Below are 18,252 nucleotides of genomic sequence, written 5' to 3'. Positions count from 1 at the left end.
CGGCGCTGTCTCAGGCAGGAGCACCACAGGCTCAGAGCTCGGGAGGCCAGAGACCGCAATCTTCTCTCGGAAAAACAAAGTCCGAATCAAGTGCTCAGAATGGTCCCCAAATGATATTTTTGTTGTTGTCATTGTTTGTTTGGGGGGGGGGGGGTTTGGGTTTTTAGTTTATTTGTTTATTTGCTAGGGTGGGGGGTGCATACATCAATCATCTGCCTCTTTCAGGAGTTCCTTTAGGAAAACTGGATCAGGAATACGGTCTGTTCTGAGACAGCTTTAGAACGGAGCTGCCTCCCTGGGGGGCCTGTTCGTTCTGGTACAAGGAACCACCTTCCTTCCAGCCTCATCTGCTCCTGCGCAGAAGGCGCCCCCCAGGCCAGCAACCCCACAGGCCTTTCCACCCTGCAGGCCCCCGCTCTGCGCTCCCAGCACAGGGCCCTCTCCTCTCATTCTTAGATAAAGTTAACTTTTTTTTTTCTTGAGCCTCTTTTGTTTCCATCCTGATGTCCTGGACACCCAAATGTGTTGGGGGGGTAAAGGAAAGGATCGCCACTATTCAATTTCAGCTCACACCTGAGAAACATCGTGGGGTCTCCCAGACCCACAGCTCATTCTGGGTGGGGCAGAAATGGCCAGGCCTTCATGCTGGCCTTGCTCAGTCTGGAGCCAGGACCTCCCCGAGAACAGCAGAACCTTGGCCCCGGAGCTGAGGGGGACCCTGAAGAGACTGTAGGCGGAGGCCACCCGCTAACCCCTCTCCCAGCCCGGCAGAGGCCGTCCTGGAAGGGAAATCTGAGCAGCACATCCCTAGTCTCCCCAGGGTCCAGGGAAGGAACAAAGGAGAAAGCCCTCCTGGGAGAAGAACAGAGATTTGGACCATTACTAAGACTCCCTGTGTTCCTCGACAGGAAACGTCATCAAGATGTTACTTCTCCTTGAATGAATGGTAGATTCAGTGCAAGCCCCAAAAAAACATCATCCAGACGATTCCCACGGAGCTGAGCAAGTTGGCGGTGAAACCACAGGAAGCAAGAAACAAGCAGTCGCCGGAGGAATTCTGAAGCAGAAGAAGGAAGACAGGAAGGGCCGTGTGATGTGGTAGAGAAGGAGCAGACAAACCCAGCAAACCGGCCAGAACTAGGGACCTCCGCACCCCACCAAGGTCAAGGTCAAGGCAGCACCGTGAGGCAATAGGGGCAGATGGGCTTTCAAAACAGGCGGCTTCAGTACAGCTGCAGAACCTTCTAAAAATGCAGGTAAAATTGGTCCATTTCTCATACCATACTCCAGGTAGACACTGAATGGAGAAGATACACACAAAACACAAAAATCCTCCTAAGTACTAGAAGAAAACATGGGTAAACCTCAAAATCTGAGAATACAAATAACTTGCTTCACCATGACTCGAACTCCAAAGAAAAAGAAGGACAAATTCAATTATATTAAAAAATGCATAAACACTTTTACACACAAAGAATTAAAAAGGCAGAAGCCATGAGAAGAGCAAATGACCAATCTGGGAAAACATCTCACAGGCAAAACATATAGAGAGCTTCTAAAAAGTTAGACAAAAAAAAAAAAAAACACTAAACAAAGCCTATACTCTACAAATGTGAATGATCATGTCTCAGAAAAATAAGTTAAAATGACTTTTAATAATATGCAAAGATGCTCAACCTTGCTCATAAGAGAAATGCAAGTTTAACTTCCTCCGAGATTCTGTTTCTCACCTACGGCGCTGGCAAGCAAAGACTTGACAACTCTGTTGGCAAGGACAGGGGCCGAGGGGGATGCTTTTTTATACTTTTGCTGATGGGTATGCCAAATGGTTGACTGCCGTTATAGGTTTTTGGTAATATATAAGAAAATTATAAATGCTTTGATCCTACAATCCCATTTCTAGGAGTCTGTCCCCAAAAGATAAGACAAATGTGCAGACCTATCTTCGCAGAGCAGAAGACTAGAAACAACTCAGACATTAAGATGGAACTGTCTGTTGAACTAAAGCTAAAACCAAAGGAGCACTGCTTACCAGCGGGTGGGGGAGCATACTATTGAGATCAGGCAAGGTGAAGAAAACCACAGTGTGCTGCTATTATCTAAGGAAGGAAGGAGATGTGTGTGCGTCTGCATTTTTAAACTAAAGAATAGATAATAAAGTATTTTAAATGGTTACTTAAAGGAAGAGGGAAGGAATAGGGTGGAGAAGACCAAGTTGAGAAGCTAGGCATCCTTGAATCTGCTTTGTAGAGTTGACATTAATATTTTATTCATTTTAAAGCAACATTAAACTTTAAAAACCGACCCTTGAAGTCAAAAGCAAAATGAAACACATGAGTCTCTCTCGTCACTGGGGTGTGGACTCCCCCGTGGACAGCCACTAATCCAAGTGACTTCAAAGAACAGTGCTCTGATTTGATCCCCAGGAGGATGTAACCTCTGAACAAAAGAACCCTCCCCCCTTGGGGATAAAGGTCTGAAACTATTTTTTGCTATTCATATTGCTGGTCGTAGTTTAGTACCATTATTATGAAACTATGGTGTATGTTTTGTGGGATAAAGAAAGTAGGTAATTACGTTGAAGGCAGTGAAACTGGGGTTTTTGGAGTGGAACAAGGAAATACAGACATGAGATCCTTGAACTTACACAAGAGGCTCCCATTGGCCCCAAATGGGATACCTGGAGTGTCAATAAGATCGATGGTTTCAAAGGGTTGGAACTCATCATACGGGTTAAATCAGCAAATTATAATCACACTAAAGACGAAACAACTGGGAAGATGGCTGAGTAGGCAGCTCTGAGAATCTGTCTCCCACCCACGCAACAATTACTGCGGCAGAATCTGTCTGATATAACTGAGCTCCGGAGTCTACTGAAGGTTGGAAACTTCCGGGGAAGGCTTGCACACTAAGTGCAGTTAATGTTGATCAAATTTAGCTCTTAGCACAATAGCAGCTACCCGTCCCTGTCCCCACTCCCAGGTAGCTGAGCACGAACCCCAGGAGCAGTTGAGCTCAAAGGACCGTGTCTTCTGAACACTGTGATCACAGAGGTTCTGGGGGGGGGGGTGGTAGGACGTGTCTGTATTGTTGTGCCTCCCGCCATTGGTGCAAGCCCCTCCTCCTCCAGCCAAGGAGACTTCCAGGGGACTCACAGGGCTGGAGCTGCTTCCCCACCCCCCTCTTTATTTTCCCCTTTCTCCCTTTTTGGATCCAGATGCTAAACACTAGGTCATTATAAAGAACCTCACGGAGGGAAGATTAGAAAGAGATCACACACACTCCCAGGTAAAGCACAGGCTCCAAGACCCAAGAAGACCTGCTTTACATCACAGGCTGATCCTGGGCACAGGGGCAGCCAGCAGTCCAACAACAGTGGGCCCAGGGAAAAGGGAAACTAATTTCCAGAGTTACTGCATTGTTAGATTCAAATGTCCAATTTTCAGCAAAAATTTACAAGGCATACAAAGAAATAAAATCATGGCTCATTCAAAGGAAAAGGAAATAACAAACAGAAACTCTCTGGAAAAGTCCTGATGGCAGGACAAGTAGATAATGATGTCAAAACAACTGTCACAAAGATACTCAAGGAACTAAAAGAAGACGTGGGGAAAGTCAAGGAAATGATGGGTGAACCAAATGGAAAATAGATGAAAAACCTGAAGAGAAAACAAAATGAAAGTCTGGAGGTGGAAAGTACAATGACTGAAATGAAAATTTCACTGGAGGGATTCGAAGGCAGATTTGAGCAGGTAGGAGAAGGAATTGGTGAAGACAGAACAATGGGCACTATTGAATCTCAGGGAAGGAAGACAACTACAGAGAAGTAGTCACAGCAAAGGAGACCTGCAGGACCGGCAAGCCAACACACGTGTTGTGGACTTCCCAGGTGACCACGAGAGAACGGGGAGGAGGGCATGTTCCAAGGAATGACACTGACCACTTCCCACACAGGACACAAGGATGAAGTGTTATGAGGTGAGTGACTGAATGAAGTGGGAACTCAGAGGTAAAGAGCAAGGTTTGGATGTGTAAGGGCTAAAGGGGTATAAATTCAACATAGAATGTTAGTGTTCACGAAGTTAAATATGATCCCACGTCACCTCCAAAAAATAGCTACAGAATATATACACAAGAAGATGAGAAAGGATTTGTACTTGGTGTTTGGTCAAAAATGAATGTTCCACATTTGTGAGGCTCTACTCTGGATGGTTTCTTTCCTCTGAGATATTGTCTCACCAATACCATACTGTCTCTTTATAAGAGCTTTGAGGTAAATCTTGAAAAAAGATCATGTGAATTACCCAACTCTTTTCTTTTTCAAATATATAATGTTGATATTTTTGAAGTCCTACTGAAATTTTGATTGTGATTTCCTGAACGTATAAATCAATGTGGGGAGAAGATGGTCAATATATTGTCAATAGTGAATCTTCTAATCCATGAACACATAACATCTGTCCACTTAGTTGAGTCATCTTTGATTTCTTTCATCAGCTCTAATGATTTTCAACAAATTCTGAACCTATGTTCTTAGATTTCTACCTTAGTGTCTCATTTTTTGAACTCCTATAAATGTCATTTTCCAAAAGTTTCCAACTTTTATTGTTTATTGCCAATATGTGTGAAGAGTGATTTTTACAAAATGATCCTTTATCCTGTGATGTTGACAAACTTATTAGTTCTAGGACATTTTGCATAGATTCCATGGTATTGTCTATACAGACAGTCATGTCATCTCTGAATAAAAAAGGCTTTATTGCTTTTCAGTCTGGATGGTTTCTGTTTCTCTCCCTTGCCTTATTATATGGGCTGGAATTTCCAGAAAATGTGGAGTGGGAGTGGTGAGAGTACATCCTTGCCTTGCTCCCGACCACAGGAGAGAGCATTCAGCTAATTCACCATTGAGCAGCATGATGTTAGGAAAGCTTTCTTCTTTACTTGGCTGAGAGTATTTATGACAAATGGGGCTTGATTTTATCAGGTGCTTTTCCTGCATCTTGTGAGATCATCATATAATTTATCATCTGTAGTCTATTAGTATGGTAAATGACAGTAAGTGATTCACGTGTCGAGACCACCCTTGAATTGCTAGGACAAGACCCACACCATCTTGAGGCGATATTCTCTTTATGAATTGCTGCATTCGATTTGCTAATATTTCATCAAGCACTTTGCCTAGGTTAATGGGGGATGTTGGTCTGTAGTTTTCTGTTCTTCTAATGTCTTTGTCTGGTTTGGATAACAGAGTAATGCCAGCCTCACAAATAGAGCTGAAAAATGTCTCTTCAATTTTCTACAAGAGATTGTATAGAATTGATATTATTCTACTTAAAATGTTTGGTAGAATTTGCCAATGAAACTATCTGATTCTGGGCTTTTCTTGTTCCAGAAAGTTTTAGTCATTAATTCAGCTTCTTTAGTAAATATAGGAATTTTGTTTGTCTATTCTGGCACTAGAGATTGAATCCAGGAGTGCTTTATCACTGAGCTATAGCCCCAACCCTTTTTAAAGTTTGTATTTTTGAGACACAATCTTGTTAAGTTGTCCAGGTCTGAGGTTGGCCCTGAGATCCTCCTGCCTCAGCCTCCCAAGTAGCTGGGATGAGAGGTATGCACTGGTGCACCCAACTAGATATAGGTTATGTATTTCTTCTTGATTAAATTATCTTGTCTTTCAAAGAGCTGACCAATTTTATGTAAGTTGTAAAATTCATAAGCATGAGTTTTTCATACTATTCCCTTATCAGTTGAATATCTATAGGGTCTTTACTTTCATTTTAATTTTAGAAATTGGTTTATTTAAAAATACTCTAATTGACAATAATTGGGTTTTTGGCATATGCCTGATGTTTGGGTATCTGCAGACTTTATGGAATGACCAAACCAAGCTAATTAACATATACATTACCTACGGGTCTTCTGTGTTGTGGTAAGAACATATAAAACACGTTTTAGCAATTTTCAAGAATGGAACCACGCTGCTATTACCTGCAGTCACCACACTGGACTATAGTTCTCTGTCTCCTTTTTCCTTGGAGACAGCTTGGCTGAAAGGTTAACAGTCTTATTGATCTTTCCCAAACACTGTCTTCAGCCTTCACTGACTTTCTCTACTATTTTCTATTTTCATTTTCATTGATTTATGCTGATATTTTTATTTGTTCTATCTTTCTGCTTGGATTAATCTGCTCTTCGTCTTCTTATTCTTTAGGGCGTAAGCTTGGGTTGTTTATTTTCTTTTCTAACATGGGAATATAACGCTGTAAAATGTTCTTTAGCTGCATCCTAGAAATGGAGATACCGGGACACATCATTCTTCAAGTTTTGCTTCCCTTTCCCGATCTGCCTGCAGTTTTACCTTGTCAGTACGTTTTGCCCAGAGGTCCTGGTTGAAATCAGTGGGAGAGAAATGCTTAGTTCCTCTTGATTCGCAATTGAAGTCTAAAACTCTGTTAACTATGTAATTTAGTCTTTCATCCCTACTTAGCTCTTTGTCTACTGGATATGTTATGTGCTGGAAAAGATGGACGGACGTCTTCTCCCACCACGTTTCCCTTTCTCCTGCGTCCTCTGAGCCAGGACTGGTGAGGCCAACAGCTGAAGGCATCTCAGTTTGGGTTCACAAAATCACCATGTACCTGCTTTAGGTTTCTGCATAGCGAAGTGTCACAAAGGTGGTGTCTTGAAGCGCTCTCGCCCACAGTGTCTGTTGGTCACAGCCCAGGCACGACAGGGTGGCTTCTGCTCAGTCTCAGAGGCTGAGGTCAGGGAGTTGCCAGGCTGTGATTTCAGGGAGGAGTCTGGGGGCCACTTTGGGATTCTGACACCACGTGGACCCCCAGACGGGCACTGGGGTGACAGTGGTTTATTTGAGAGAGGATCCTAGGAAACAGGGGTGAGAGCGTGGGAAAAGAGGCAGAGGGAGGAGACGGGGGAAAGGCCACACACAGTGAGGATGTCCTGCAGCGGGGCCCAGGGGAACTGGAGAGCCTCAGGCTGGAGGGAGTCGGGGCACAACCCACAGGAGGACACAGCTGGAGTGAAGAGGGAGGAGGAGAGGAGAGCAAGAGGGGCAAGGGGAGGGGGGTGAGAAGCAGGTAGGGAGGGGACCGAAGTTCACCCAGTGGCAGCAGGAGCCCTTCAGGCCGCTCTGCCCAGACTTCCCCAGTCAGTGGGCTCCTCTGAGCCTCAGCATCCACAGCTCCAGGGAGGGGAAGGCGGGCAACCCTCCTGCAAGGGCTGTCCTGGGTGACAGCCTGTGGCTCCAGCAGGACAGCAGAGGCTGGACATGCGGAAGGGTGGCCAAGTAAACAAGCCCCGTGACAAGGGCTCCAGAGGCCTCGCCCCCTTCTCTGCCAGGCTGAAACGCGGCCAGGGAGCCGCAGACCTTCCGGGGAAGAGGCAGCCCTGCGGGCCTCACCCGGGGAGGCTGTCCACCAGACAGCACTGAAAAAGCCGGAGGTGCTGGACGTGGCCCTTTTCCTCCTTTCAAAGAATGGAGCACCAGCGCTGGATTGGCAATGCCACCAGCCGCCGCCCTCCCGCAGCGAGGACCTTTCAGCAGGACCCAGGTCCTTCCCGCCAAGTGCTGGTGACCCTGAGCGTCAAGAGTGCGTCTGGAGCCTCTGCGTCCCCAACTCAGGGCCTCCCCCAGACGCACCTGCCGCTGGCAGCTGAGAAGTTGACCCTGGGAGGAGCGCGAGCAGGAGCCGCCTGCAGAGGGGCCCGGCTCAGCCATTGGTCTGCTGGGCCTCGGTTTCCTCGTCTGTGAAGTCCAGGGTCCCGGCGGAGGTCCTTGGTCAGTGCCTGGCGACCAGATCCCAGCAGCTGGTGCTGAGCCGAGCCCCACCTCGCCAGGGTGGAACCCCACGCCCCCCACGCCCGGCCAGGGCCTGCAGCAGCCCCTGCACCAGCAATGCCGGGTCTCCCCCGGCCGCCCTGCAGGGCCTCGCAGGGTTCTGATCAGCAGAGCAGTGCCATCCACTGTCCCCATGGCAACAGACACCAGGGTCACTCTGGGGCCAGCTGTCTAAGTGCAAACAGATTTGTACTCAGGGCCTGCGAGCATCTTATCAGCATTTTCCAAAAGCCAGGGAATAACTGGCTCCTGGTCTCTTCCCTGTCATCCAGGCCCTGTGATCCCTCCCAGCGCCCGGCAATTTGTGAACACAGGGTCAGAGAGGACAGACACTGGGGAGGCAGCCACGTCCTTGGGGTAAAGGGCATCAGGAATCCCTGGCCTCTGCACCACCCACAATGGCCTCAACCCTGGTCTGAGGCTGCAGCCAAGCAGCAGGTACCAAGGTCCCTCCAAACTCAACCTGGCAGTGAGTGCACACAAAGGAATATCACACAGCCATGAAAAGGAATGGAATTTTGACATATGTGACAACTCCACAGAGCTTAGGAACATCACACCCAGTGAAATAAGCCATACACAGTAGAACAGATGCCCACCACTCCACTCACAGGAGGGGCCTCTCCATGCACTCACCCCCACATGGTGGGCATGGGGTTCCACCCTAAGGGAGGCGAGACTCAGCTCGGCATAGGCAGATTCACAGATGGAGAGTAGAATGTAGATGCTGGAAATGTGGGGGTAGGTCATGCTGGGGTATAAATGGTGTAGGGGCTCCACACATTGTGCATGTCCTAGTGCCAGCCAACCATACACTTGTGAGTGGCTAAAAGGACAAATATCATGTTTTTACATCATGCCCTGCCCCAGCCTGACACTCACAGCCCAGCTGCCAGGATCGTCCCCCGGTCTTCATCCGCCCTGAGGAGAGGGGCCGTGGGCAGAGCCGTGGGCGAGGAGAGCGCCCGGGTTTCCAGGAGACCCAGAGAAGCCCATCCCCTGGGATTTGCCGTTCACCAAGCCTGGCTTCCAGCTGTCCCAGCCCCCTCGGAGGCTCGGCTTACCCTGATGGTGTCTTCTCCAGCAGATGAGGCAAACGAGCAGCCCCAGCCTGCTCCTCCGCCACCAGCTGGTGACAGATGACCGTTATGAAGGAGGGAAGCAGGGTCCCTTTGTCATTTTTGACATTTGAAGCTGAGAAGGTCCTGGTGACCGTGGCGTTCCCTCCCCACAGGATGTGACAGGCCGTATGCAAAGCCAGCGTGGGGGTCTTTACTGTCATTCAATTTACACGAATCCCGCACAGCTTGGGGAACTGAAGCAATGTCATCTAACTCGTAATTGCTTTGCTTCCTCATTGAAGAGACGCTGTGCCCGGTGCGATTTGTCATCTCATTAGGCAATCGATATTAAAAACAGGAAACACGTGCGTGTGTGCTGTCCCCAGCAGCACAGCAGGGGGCTGACAAAGCAGGACAAACAGCTCAGGGGCCACCCTGACCTCCCCCCAAGGTCCTCTCACCCCCACCAGGACCCCGGTTCCCAGCGCCGTCGCTCCTCCGCCTTCTGCAGAACACAGGTCCCAACCCTTGGTGGATCTGGACACCAAACTCTCCGGCCTTTCTTACACACTCGGGGCCACCTTTTCTCTGTCCTGGAAAATAGCCAGTCCAAAAACTGAAAGCAGGATCAGGTCCCTGTGTCCCCCTATGCAGGCGTGTGACAGGCTTACCTGGAGCAAGACTGTGTCGGGCTCAGAGAATCTCTGTGACCTGCAGGAGGCGGGAGATCTGGCACTGGGCTTGTGAGGGGAACTGTCCGCTGATTGTAGACGGGGAGGAGGAAGAGCTACCGGCAGGGGAGGAGAAGCAGCCTGCGATGGAGTCAGAGGCCCCCAGGAACCTGCAAGATCCGGGAACTTACAAGGTCACTCAGTCCTCTACGCTGTGACTGCGCCCCCCGCACCTGGGGCTCCAGGAAGGGGTTGCTAATGACCTCTAGAGAGGTCCAGAGAGAGGCTACGTTTGCCAAAACCAAGGGGAAGCCATTTTAAAGACATATGTCTTTCGTAACTTTTATTACAGACAGTGTGGACAGAAGGTTGGAAATTCTTGCAAAAATAAATCCAGACGCAGCGTCCTGTCAAGCAAGAGGCTGGAAATCACAGCCTGGTAACCACTTGAAAATACGAGAGAGAGAGATGATCCATCCATCACCAAAACCCAAGCCAGAACTCGAAGCAACTGGGGCTTCTCTCCCCTCGCTGAACAGGAAGCGCCCCTCGACCCGGCTGGAGAGGACATTCAGACTAGGCCGAGGAGGGGAGGGAGCAAGGGCCGTGGTCCTTCTAGACGTGACGGGTGCGACTGGTGCGTGGCAAACTTGGAAATGGCCCAGATGATGACTGGGTGTCTCCAGGGATTGGAGAACCAGGCATTGTCTAATCCTGCAGATAGATAGATATATGTAGATATATATATATATTTATTCCATGGGTTTTACATCTTTCATTTTTTTTGGAGCTACTTCACGGTTCTGGAAATTGTAGATAACACTACCAAAGGAAGTGAGTCTTGTCCACAGACATGCAAATTAACTCTGTGAGGTTGAAGGACAATTGGTTTCCTTCCTCCCTCCCCCAGGAAAAGGCAGCTGGGATCTGCTGCAGCCCGGGACCTCACACAGGCTAGGCAGGCGCTGCACCCCTGAGCTAGCCGCCCGCCTGTGAATTCTTTTCCTGCACCCCTTTGCCTGTGTGATTGGCTCTTTGAGTTTTCCTTGGAACATTTTACTGACGCCCTCCTTACTCAGTGAGATCTTTGACATACATTCATTTTACGTTCCTATGACAAGCCCTGAGACATACGTCAGGAAGTTTTGACTAAAAGTCATTGGAAACTGTGGCTCCGCGGGCTGCAGCAGCAGGATGTATTACCCAGGGTAGCAGGGAGCCCAAGGGAGGCGGCTCAGGGTCCGCTCCTCCGCACTCCTGGAGCCCGGGCTTGCCATCCCCTGCCCTGCTTGCCCACCACGTGGGCGTGGCTCCCTACTTCTCTTGATGAGTGGCATCTGTCACTCGCACCTTTTGGGAGAAGAACTGGATGGGGGCCCATCCCTAAACCCGCTGCTGCAAAGGCTGACCTTCGAGTGACTGGCTCAGTGAGGCCCAGGAAGGCCACCTGCAGGACATCGAGTCTTAATCTTGGTGGGAAAGACACACAGACAGCACCGTTAACAAGCACCCCACCCCGAGTGGGGACGCCTGTGCCTCCTTGGCCCTGGAAACGCAGCCCAGTCCTCCGCACCTCAGCCGCCTGCCCCCCGTTGGCCCAGGGCCCCTGGCTGCTGCAACCCCAGCCTCTAGTGTGTGTTGGGCTCAGAAGAAGGGGCGGAGGGAAACCTCTTTGCCTGAGGCTTTCCCGGAAGCCCTGTCCACCTTAATTTCCACAGAGGTGGCACACACCAGCCACCGCAGCCAGTGACACAGCCACCACACCCAGTGACACAGCCACCACACCCAGTGACACAGCCTCCACACCCAGTGACACAGACACCTCTTGTGCTAAAAGCACACGGGGCCAAAACTGCGCGGCTGCTGACAGAGGTAGCTGGCGAGTGGGAGCTCAGCCGAACACAGCACCCCAGGGTCCCAGGAGCCCAGGGCATCGGCAGCTCTGACAGCCCCAGTCTGTGACCGAGAACGCACAGGAGGACTCGGGGTTGGTTTCAAAACAAGCCTCGACCCACACAGGAGCCCCAGGCTAGCGGTGTTCCAGCAGAGTGGACTCGGGGTCAGACCCCAGGGAACAGCAGCTCTGGAGACAGAACCAAAGGCCCAAGACAGAGCACAGCAGGGTCCGTTGGGGCTCAGGGGAGGGAGGGAGGGGAACAAAGGCCTTGGGAGCATCCCTCGCTGTGCGCTGCAGCTTGGCTTCCTTCCTGCCCTGCACCCCCAGGTTCCGGCTGCTTAGGCACACCCCAGACCCGGCTGCTTACTCCCCACCAACCATTCAAAGGAGCTGGACAAATTCAAGAAATCATCCTCATTGATGCCGTCACCTTACATCATAAAGCCTTATGTACAGGGCTTGTGGCCGTTAGTCGTCAACTGCTCTCTCTCTCTCTCTCTCTCTCTCTCTCTCTATATATATATATATATATATATATATATATATATATTAGTTGTAGATGGACACAATACCTTTATTTTTTTAATGTGATGCTGAGGATCGAACCCCGTGCCTCACCTGTGCTAGGCAATGCTCTACCACTGAGCCCCAGCCCCAGCCCTCCACCTGCCTTTTAAAGTCCTTGCTAGAGAACTGCAGTTGCTGTGATCCTGCTCAGCAAGGTGGGGAATTAAGGTTTAGGGAGCACCTACTAAGTCCCTGCCATGGTACTCATTGATTCACATCCCTCCCTCATCTCTTCGAATCCCCACAGCAGCAATCAGCAGCACACATTTTAAATTCACTTTTATTTTAACTGATGCACACCCGGTGCACACAAACATCAAAATTTTGTTTTGATGAGGAAACAGGATCAGAAAGATTGGCAAGTCATTGGCCAGGGTCAGACAGCAGGCACCTGTACCTTCAACCACAGGTGAGTAGAACTGAGAAGCTGGGGCCTTCCACAAGCTGCTACCACTTTAATATTCCCGCTGTCCTCCCTGGACTTCCTGCCACACTGTCACCTTTTAAAGGACAGATCCGAGTTCTGCAGAAGTAAATATTAGCACTCAGAATGAAATGACAGTGTACCTCACTCATGCCGTTCCTACGAGTCCCAAGACATTGCGTTTTGTGGATAAGAAAAGTACAAGTGGGTTTTGGATTAATTGCTCTGCCACCTGACTCAACAATTCCCTTGATGGGCAGGGCTGTGACAGCAGCCATTTTCTCTACCTGCACACCCGGTGCACACAAACAGCCTTCCGTTGCACTTTCCTCTATCTGCCTTGGGCAACATTCGGCGCTGTCGAGTTTTCACACTGACTCCTGCCGCTGAGAGCCCCCCTGGGTGATCACATCAGCTCTGTTCTCCACACCCCAAAAGCAGAACCCCCAAATTTTCACTACTTGTGAATAGCCAAGCAAACTAGAGTCCCGCCACACCATGGAAGTGTCCGTCCACTCAAAAGACCAACACTGACTGCGCTGCTACGGAGCCGGACCTGGACAGAGCCGAACACTGTCCCCTGAGACACAAAAGATTTTGTCTTTTCCCCACACACGTGTGTAACGCTCTTCTCACGCGTCTCTCCCATGCTGGGTGGAGCCCTCAGGGACAGGGGACAGTGTCTCATCAACTCTGAACCCTGGGAGCCTAACTTGAGCCTGGGACCAGCCTTCAGCAAATTTTTGTTCATCAAGTGCCCATGGTGTGGTGGGCACAGCTCCAGGGGGTACGTGCACAAACGGTTTCTTTCACGGGCTTTAGCGTCTCACGGATAGACACTTGGGATCAATGACAACAGATGAACACCTAAGTACACGGTACCCACAGTATGTCGGCAGGTGAAGGTAAAAACTGCCAAGGATTGCAAGTGACGGGGAGAGGGGAAGGAAGGTGCTGTCTCAGCTGTGCCGTGGGGAAGACTCAGATGAAGTGACACTGTGACAGAGACCTGAAGTGAGGGACTCATGGGGACGTGTGAGAAAGAGTGCCCAAACAGAGGGAACAGCATGTACAAAGGCCCTGGGACAGGAGTTGCCTGGGGTACTCAGCAATCAGCAAGAAGAGCAGTTTTCCTGAGACGAGGACAAGGGGGAGGTGGGAAGGACAGAGCACCAGAGGGGAGGCCAGGCCTGGGTTGGGGGGAGCCTTGCAGGGTCTCATATCACTCAGGAAATGGACCACTGCAGGGTTTGAGCAGGGGAGTGTGATCCAACCCTCGCTTTAGAAGGATCATTCGGGTAGAGCATGCGAGTAAGGGGTGGCCCTTGGGTAGGGGGGTGACGCATTCTGACGGTGGCCCAGATGCTCCCGGAGCCAGACCAGCAGGCCCCAACACTGGCTGCACCGTCTGCTCGAGTTTCTCGACTTCTCTGCCCTATTTTGCCCACCGTCCAGGGAACGTCACCTTCCTCACTGTGCTCCCCGTGTGGCCCTCAGGCCACAACCCCACCTCACCGGAACCCACTGGAAAAACCCAGGCCACTGGCTCAGTCAGCGTTCCCACTGCTGCGGCCAAAACGCCTGACAAGAACAATTAGAGGAGGAGAAGTTTATTTGGGGGCTCACGGCTTCAGGGGTGTCAGTCCATAGTCAGCCAGCTCCATTCCTCGCGGCTCAAGGTGAAGCGGGACATCAGGGCGGAAGAGTGTGGCCGAGGGGAGCAGCCGGGAGCAGGCTGCTGGGGAACCGGGAGAGCTCAGCTCACCAAATGGAAACCCAGGCTCCCCCGACCCTCGGCCTGCAGCCACGCCCACCTGCCTGCGGTTAGCACCCAGTTCATCCCCATCGGGGTTCATTCAGCGACTGCGTTAAGGCTCTCCTAGCCAATCGTTTCACCTCCGAACCCCCCTGCCTGGTCTCACACAGGGGCTTTAGGGGACACCTCACATCCGAACCATAGCACCTAAACCTGGGCGTGGGGTTACAGGGCCTCCAGTCAGGTGTGACCATCAGATGGACGATAGACACCATCCACGCAGCTTTCGGGGCAGAAGTGCCTAAAACAATTGCCTGTTGTCCATCTGAAATACAGATGTGTGCAAGTTCAGCACAGGACCCCGTGTGTGCTCATAGCTGTCACCATTACCATGGAGCAAGACTGGGGGCCGGCGGGGACACAGGGCAAGGGCAGGTGCCTTCTTCTCCGGGAGGCAGCTTCCAGGGACACGCCTGGCCGCCTGGGATCACCCTGCTCCCTCCCTCTGCTGGGTCCATGATGGGTGTGAAGGGCGGCCCCTCTGCCCCTGGGCTCAGGCATCGGGGTCTCTGGGTTCTCCCCACTTTCACTGGTAATTTCCCTCAGTCAGCAAGAGTTCGCGAACCCACCAGCCAGCTGGCCTGGGACACTGCGAGAGAGAGTAGGTCTCTGTTTCTGGATTGTTCTGGTCAGTTTTACCCAGCACTCGACCGAGGAGGTGGTGTATGAAGAAATTACACTCAGAAATGTTAACTGAATGGGTCAAAAATAGGGTTGGAGGGTATTGGTGAAGATGTTGCGGAAGATGCACTTGTTGGCTTCATCAGAAATAACAGACATGTCTGTCCCATTATTTGTCAAAGGCATGAGTAGACTCCATGTCCACCCACCACCGGCCACCCCACCAGTTCCAGCGCATGGTGCCAACCTGGTACACAGATACCGTTGGAAACTTCATGCAAAATCATCCTTCTGAGTAGCTGTCAGATACGTCAAAAACACTAATTATCATGTTAACTCAAGCTCCAGGAAGTAAACACTGAATTGAAATATCTAGTGGAATAGAAAGTGCATCTCAGCTCTGCTCACAAAAATGTCTCCAGACATCCCTGCCTCATCAGGGCTTAACGTGTTAACACAGATTGTTCCCTAGCAGCGACTTAACATGCAAGCAGAGGCCTGGAATTAACACGTCTCTACTTTTCTTTAGCCAAATGCTAGTTCTAATTATAGCATTCAGACTAACATGCCTATTTATTTGCTCATCTCTCTCGCCTGGGCTTGTAATTAAGAGTCAGCCCGTCCTACCTCAGAAAAACGGGTGACAAATTGTTACAGTGCGTTCCGGGCTTGTCTGAGGAGAGCAGTAGGTTAAGTAAACTCGGGTATTCTCCATTTCCATAATTATGTCATCATGTTACATTTAATGTACGTGGCCAGGCCCGAAGCCAGCACCCAGGGACTGCAGCCCACGAGGCCAGATCCCACGGGAAAAGAGCGCATGTGGGAAGGGTGGGAGCCGGAGCCCCCGCACGGGTCCTCGCCTCCCCCTCCCCGAGGAGAATGGCCACGCTCGCCACCCAGGGCTCCAGCCGGGGACCCCAGAGAAGCCATTTCTCATGTGACTGAGACGCGCATGAGAAATCCTTGAGGAACTTTATCTATCCTTCCAGCTCAGCAAACAGCAGGTGCTCAATAAATATTTGTCAAATAAACAGAGCGTGTGGGGAAACAGGGTGACTAATGAGAGGCGCTCGGCGCTCTGGGGCTTTCCCGGCTCACAGCACGTCTCTCTCCTGCCTCACAGGTCACCCCCCTGTCGGGGGGCCTGGCCTCAAACCCTGCACCCCGAGTCGGAGGTCCAGCTGCAGGGTCATAAGCAGTCACCAGCTCCCTGCCAAGTGGGCTGGGACAATGTTGGTGGCAGGTGGCCGTCGGGGTGACAGGTGTCGCAGGTCTCAGAGCTCGGGAGACAGGTTCATCGGGCTCCCTCCCACTCTGTATCCAGCCAGTGGGTGACCAGGTCGCACGAGCCAGGAGAGGCCAACCGCAGGCCTGGTCCATCCTTTCAGAGGCCCACAGTCCCTGCCTCACCGAACTCTGCTGCTCTCCCACAAACGCCATCGTCCCCTGGCCAGTGCTTGGTCAGCAATGGTGACAAGCACTGGACCTGCTGGCCAAGTGCCCCATGAAGCCAGCTCTGCAATCTGTCCCAAGTCCTTCCCTCCACCTGCTCGGGGCCGTGCCTTTTCATAGAAGGACTTCAAGGAAGATTCCAGAAGGTTCTCGTCTGAAACACAGGAGGACCCTGCTTGGCTCCAGCAACATCCAGCACCGCTCAAAAAATGTGCCGCGCCTTCCCAGGGACGAACATCCATGCTACAAAAGCCAGAAGCCAGGGGACCCCAGAGGGCTCCAGAGGGCCCAGAGGACCCCTTCCTCAGAGCGTCTGTGACCTCCGCCCACACTGCTCCTCTGCTCTTCACCTACGGCTCTGGCCAAAGCTCCCTTGCAGCGCAAGGACTGACTCCCTGGCCACATCATTCTGGAAACATGAGAAGCCTGGCCCTGCCCGCCCATCCCCTCCTCTGGGTGACCTCTCTCACCCCCGGGGCTCTCCCGAACGCCTCTCTGTCCCCGACCAGCACATACAGGCACAGCGACCTCCTGCCTGTCAGGAGGACACTGCTGGACCCACCCCCAGACTGGTTCACACTGAGGGTGGCCAGCTTCACCTCCGGTCAGCCCCAGGAAACTCACGCTGTTCAGGGCTTGGCAGGAGGCTCCTCCCAGGGCTGCGCTGGGAGAGGGCGTTTTTCTAGAGGGTTGGAGTCAGCCTTCGGTCAGGGCCAGTCTGAAAAGACCTGTGCACACAGCCTCTGGGACACCTCGTGACCCCAACACCTTACATCATTCCGGGCTTCCTCGCTGACCACGGACAGTGGAGCAGGCAGCAGGGCCCAGGGGGTGGGGAGGGCCCAGGAGCAGCTCCCGAAGTCATCCACGCTGCCCGGGAGCCTCGGCCGGGCCTAGGGACACCCACTTCCGGAAGCAGAAGATGTGGAGGAGAGAGAATCTCAGAACGGGGGTCACTGAGAGCCTTCAGTTAGGTGGGCGGCAAGGGAGGAGGGGACAGAGGCAGACGGCACAGGCAGGGCCAGGGCCTCCCACCTACCCGCTAGGCCAGGGCCTCCAAACCAGGAGGCTAAAGGGAGGAGCTGGGGAAAGTCGAGAGCAGATCCCCACCCTGATCCTACTGGGGACTCCCAGAGAAGGCCACCTGCTCTGCTGTCCACCCCAACCCAGGGAACCCTATCCCACAATCCTGGGACCCCACCCCACCCCCTCCTGGGCCAAAATAGTCAGAAAAGTGGGGGCTCTGTGACCCCTGCTTGGCCTCACAGGACACAGAGGGGACCCCTGGGTTTAGCGACAGTCGGGGTCAATTGAAAGCCTGGCGTGGGGAGTTAGAATAAGCCACTTCAGTGAAGGTGCAGTGACCCCAAACCCAAGACCAATGGACGTCCAGTCAGACCCAGGGCACCTGCAGGGCCCCAGGGAGGGGTGGCTGAGCTCCACCGACTGCAGACACAAATTCTGCCACAATCCCAGGCCACCGGTGCAGGATGAGATGGACCTTGGCCCCTGGCAGCCTGGCCCACCCAGGGGAGGCCAGCCTCACACCTGGAGGCCATCCACTCCACCCAGAGAGGGCAGGGAGAGGAGGGGGGCAGGGAGAGGAGGGGGCAGGGAGAGGAGGGGGCAGGGAGAGGAGGGGGCAGGGAGAGGAGGGGGCAGGGAGAGGAGGGGGGCAGGGAGAGGAGGGGGCAGGGAGAGGAGGGGGCAGGGAGAGGGAGGGGGCAGGGAGAGGGAGGGGGCAGGGAGAGGAGGGGGGCAGGGAGAGGAGGGGGCAGGGAGAGGAGGGGGCAGGGAGAGGAGGGGGCAGGGAGAGGAGGGGGCAGGGAGAGGAGGGGGCAGGGAGAGGAGGGGGGCAGGGAGAGGAGGGGGGCAGGGA

The 18,252-nt window shown here is 52.2% G+C and overlaps 2 long non-coding RNA genes across 2 annotated transcripts in view; both read right to left on the bottom strand.

Annotated features, from left to right (window-relative positions):
- The window catches only part of LOC120884989 (uncharacterized), a 51,727-nt gene that overhangs the window by 17,039 nt on the left and 16,436 nt on the right, over nt 1-18,252 (bottom strand). The gene's annotated exons all lie outside the window — the stretch shown is intronic.
- LOC144369624 (uncharacterized) lies at nt 8,355-17,492 on the bottom strand. The gene is made up of 3 exons (XR_013429415.1): nt 16,998-17,492; nt 9,594-10,307; nt 8,355-9,515 (listed from the first exon to the last, which is right to left on the bottom strand). It is a non-coding gene; the product is annotated as an uncharacterized LOC144369624 (long non-coding RNA).

This window comes from Ictidomys tridecemlineatus, chromosome 12 (genome assembly GCF_052094955.1).
Source record: "Ictidomys tridecemlineatus isolate mIctTri1 chromosome 12, mIctTri1.hap1, whole genome shotgun sequence".
Classification (NCBI taxonomy): domain Eukaryota; kingdom Metazoa; phylum Chordata; class Mammalia; order Rodentia; family Sciuridae; genus Ictidomys; species Ictidomys tridecemlineatus.
Note: the sequence above shows the minus strand (reverse complement) of the source record. Positions and strands in the feature narration are given on the sequence as shown.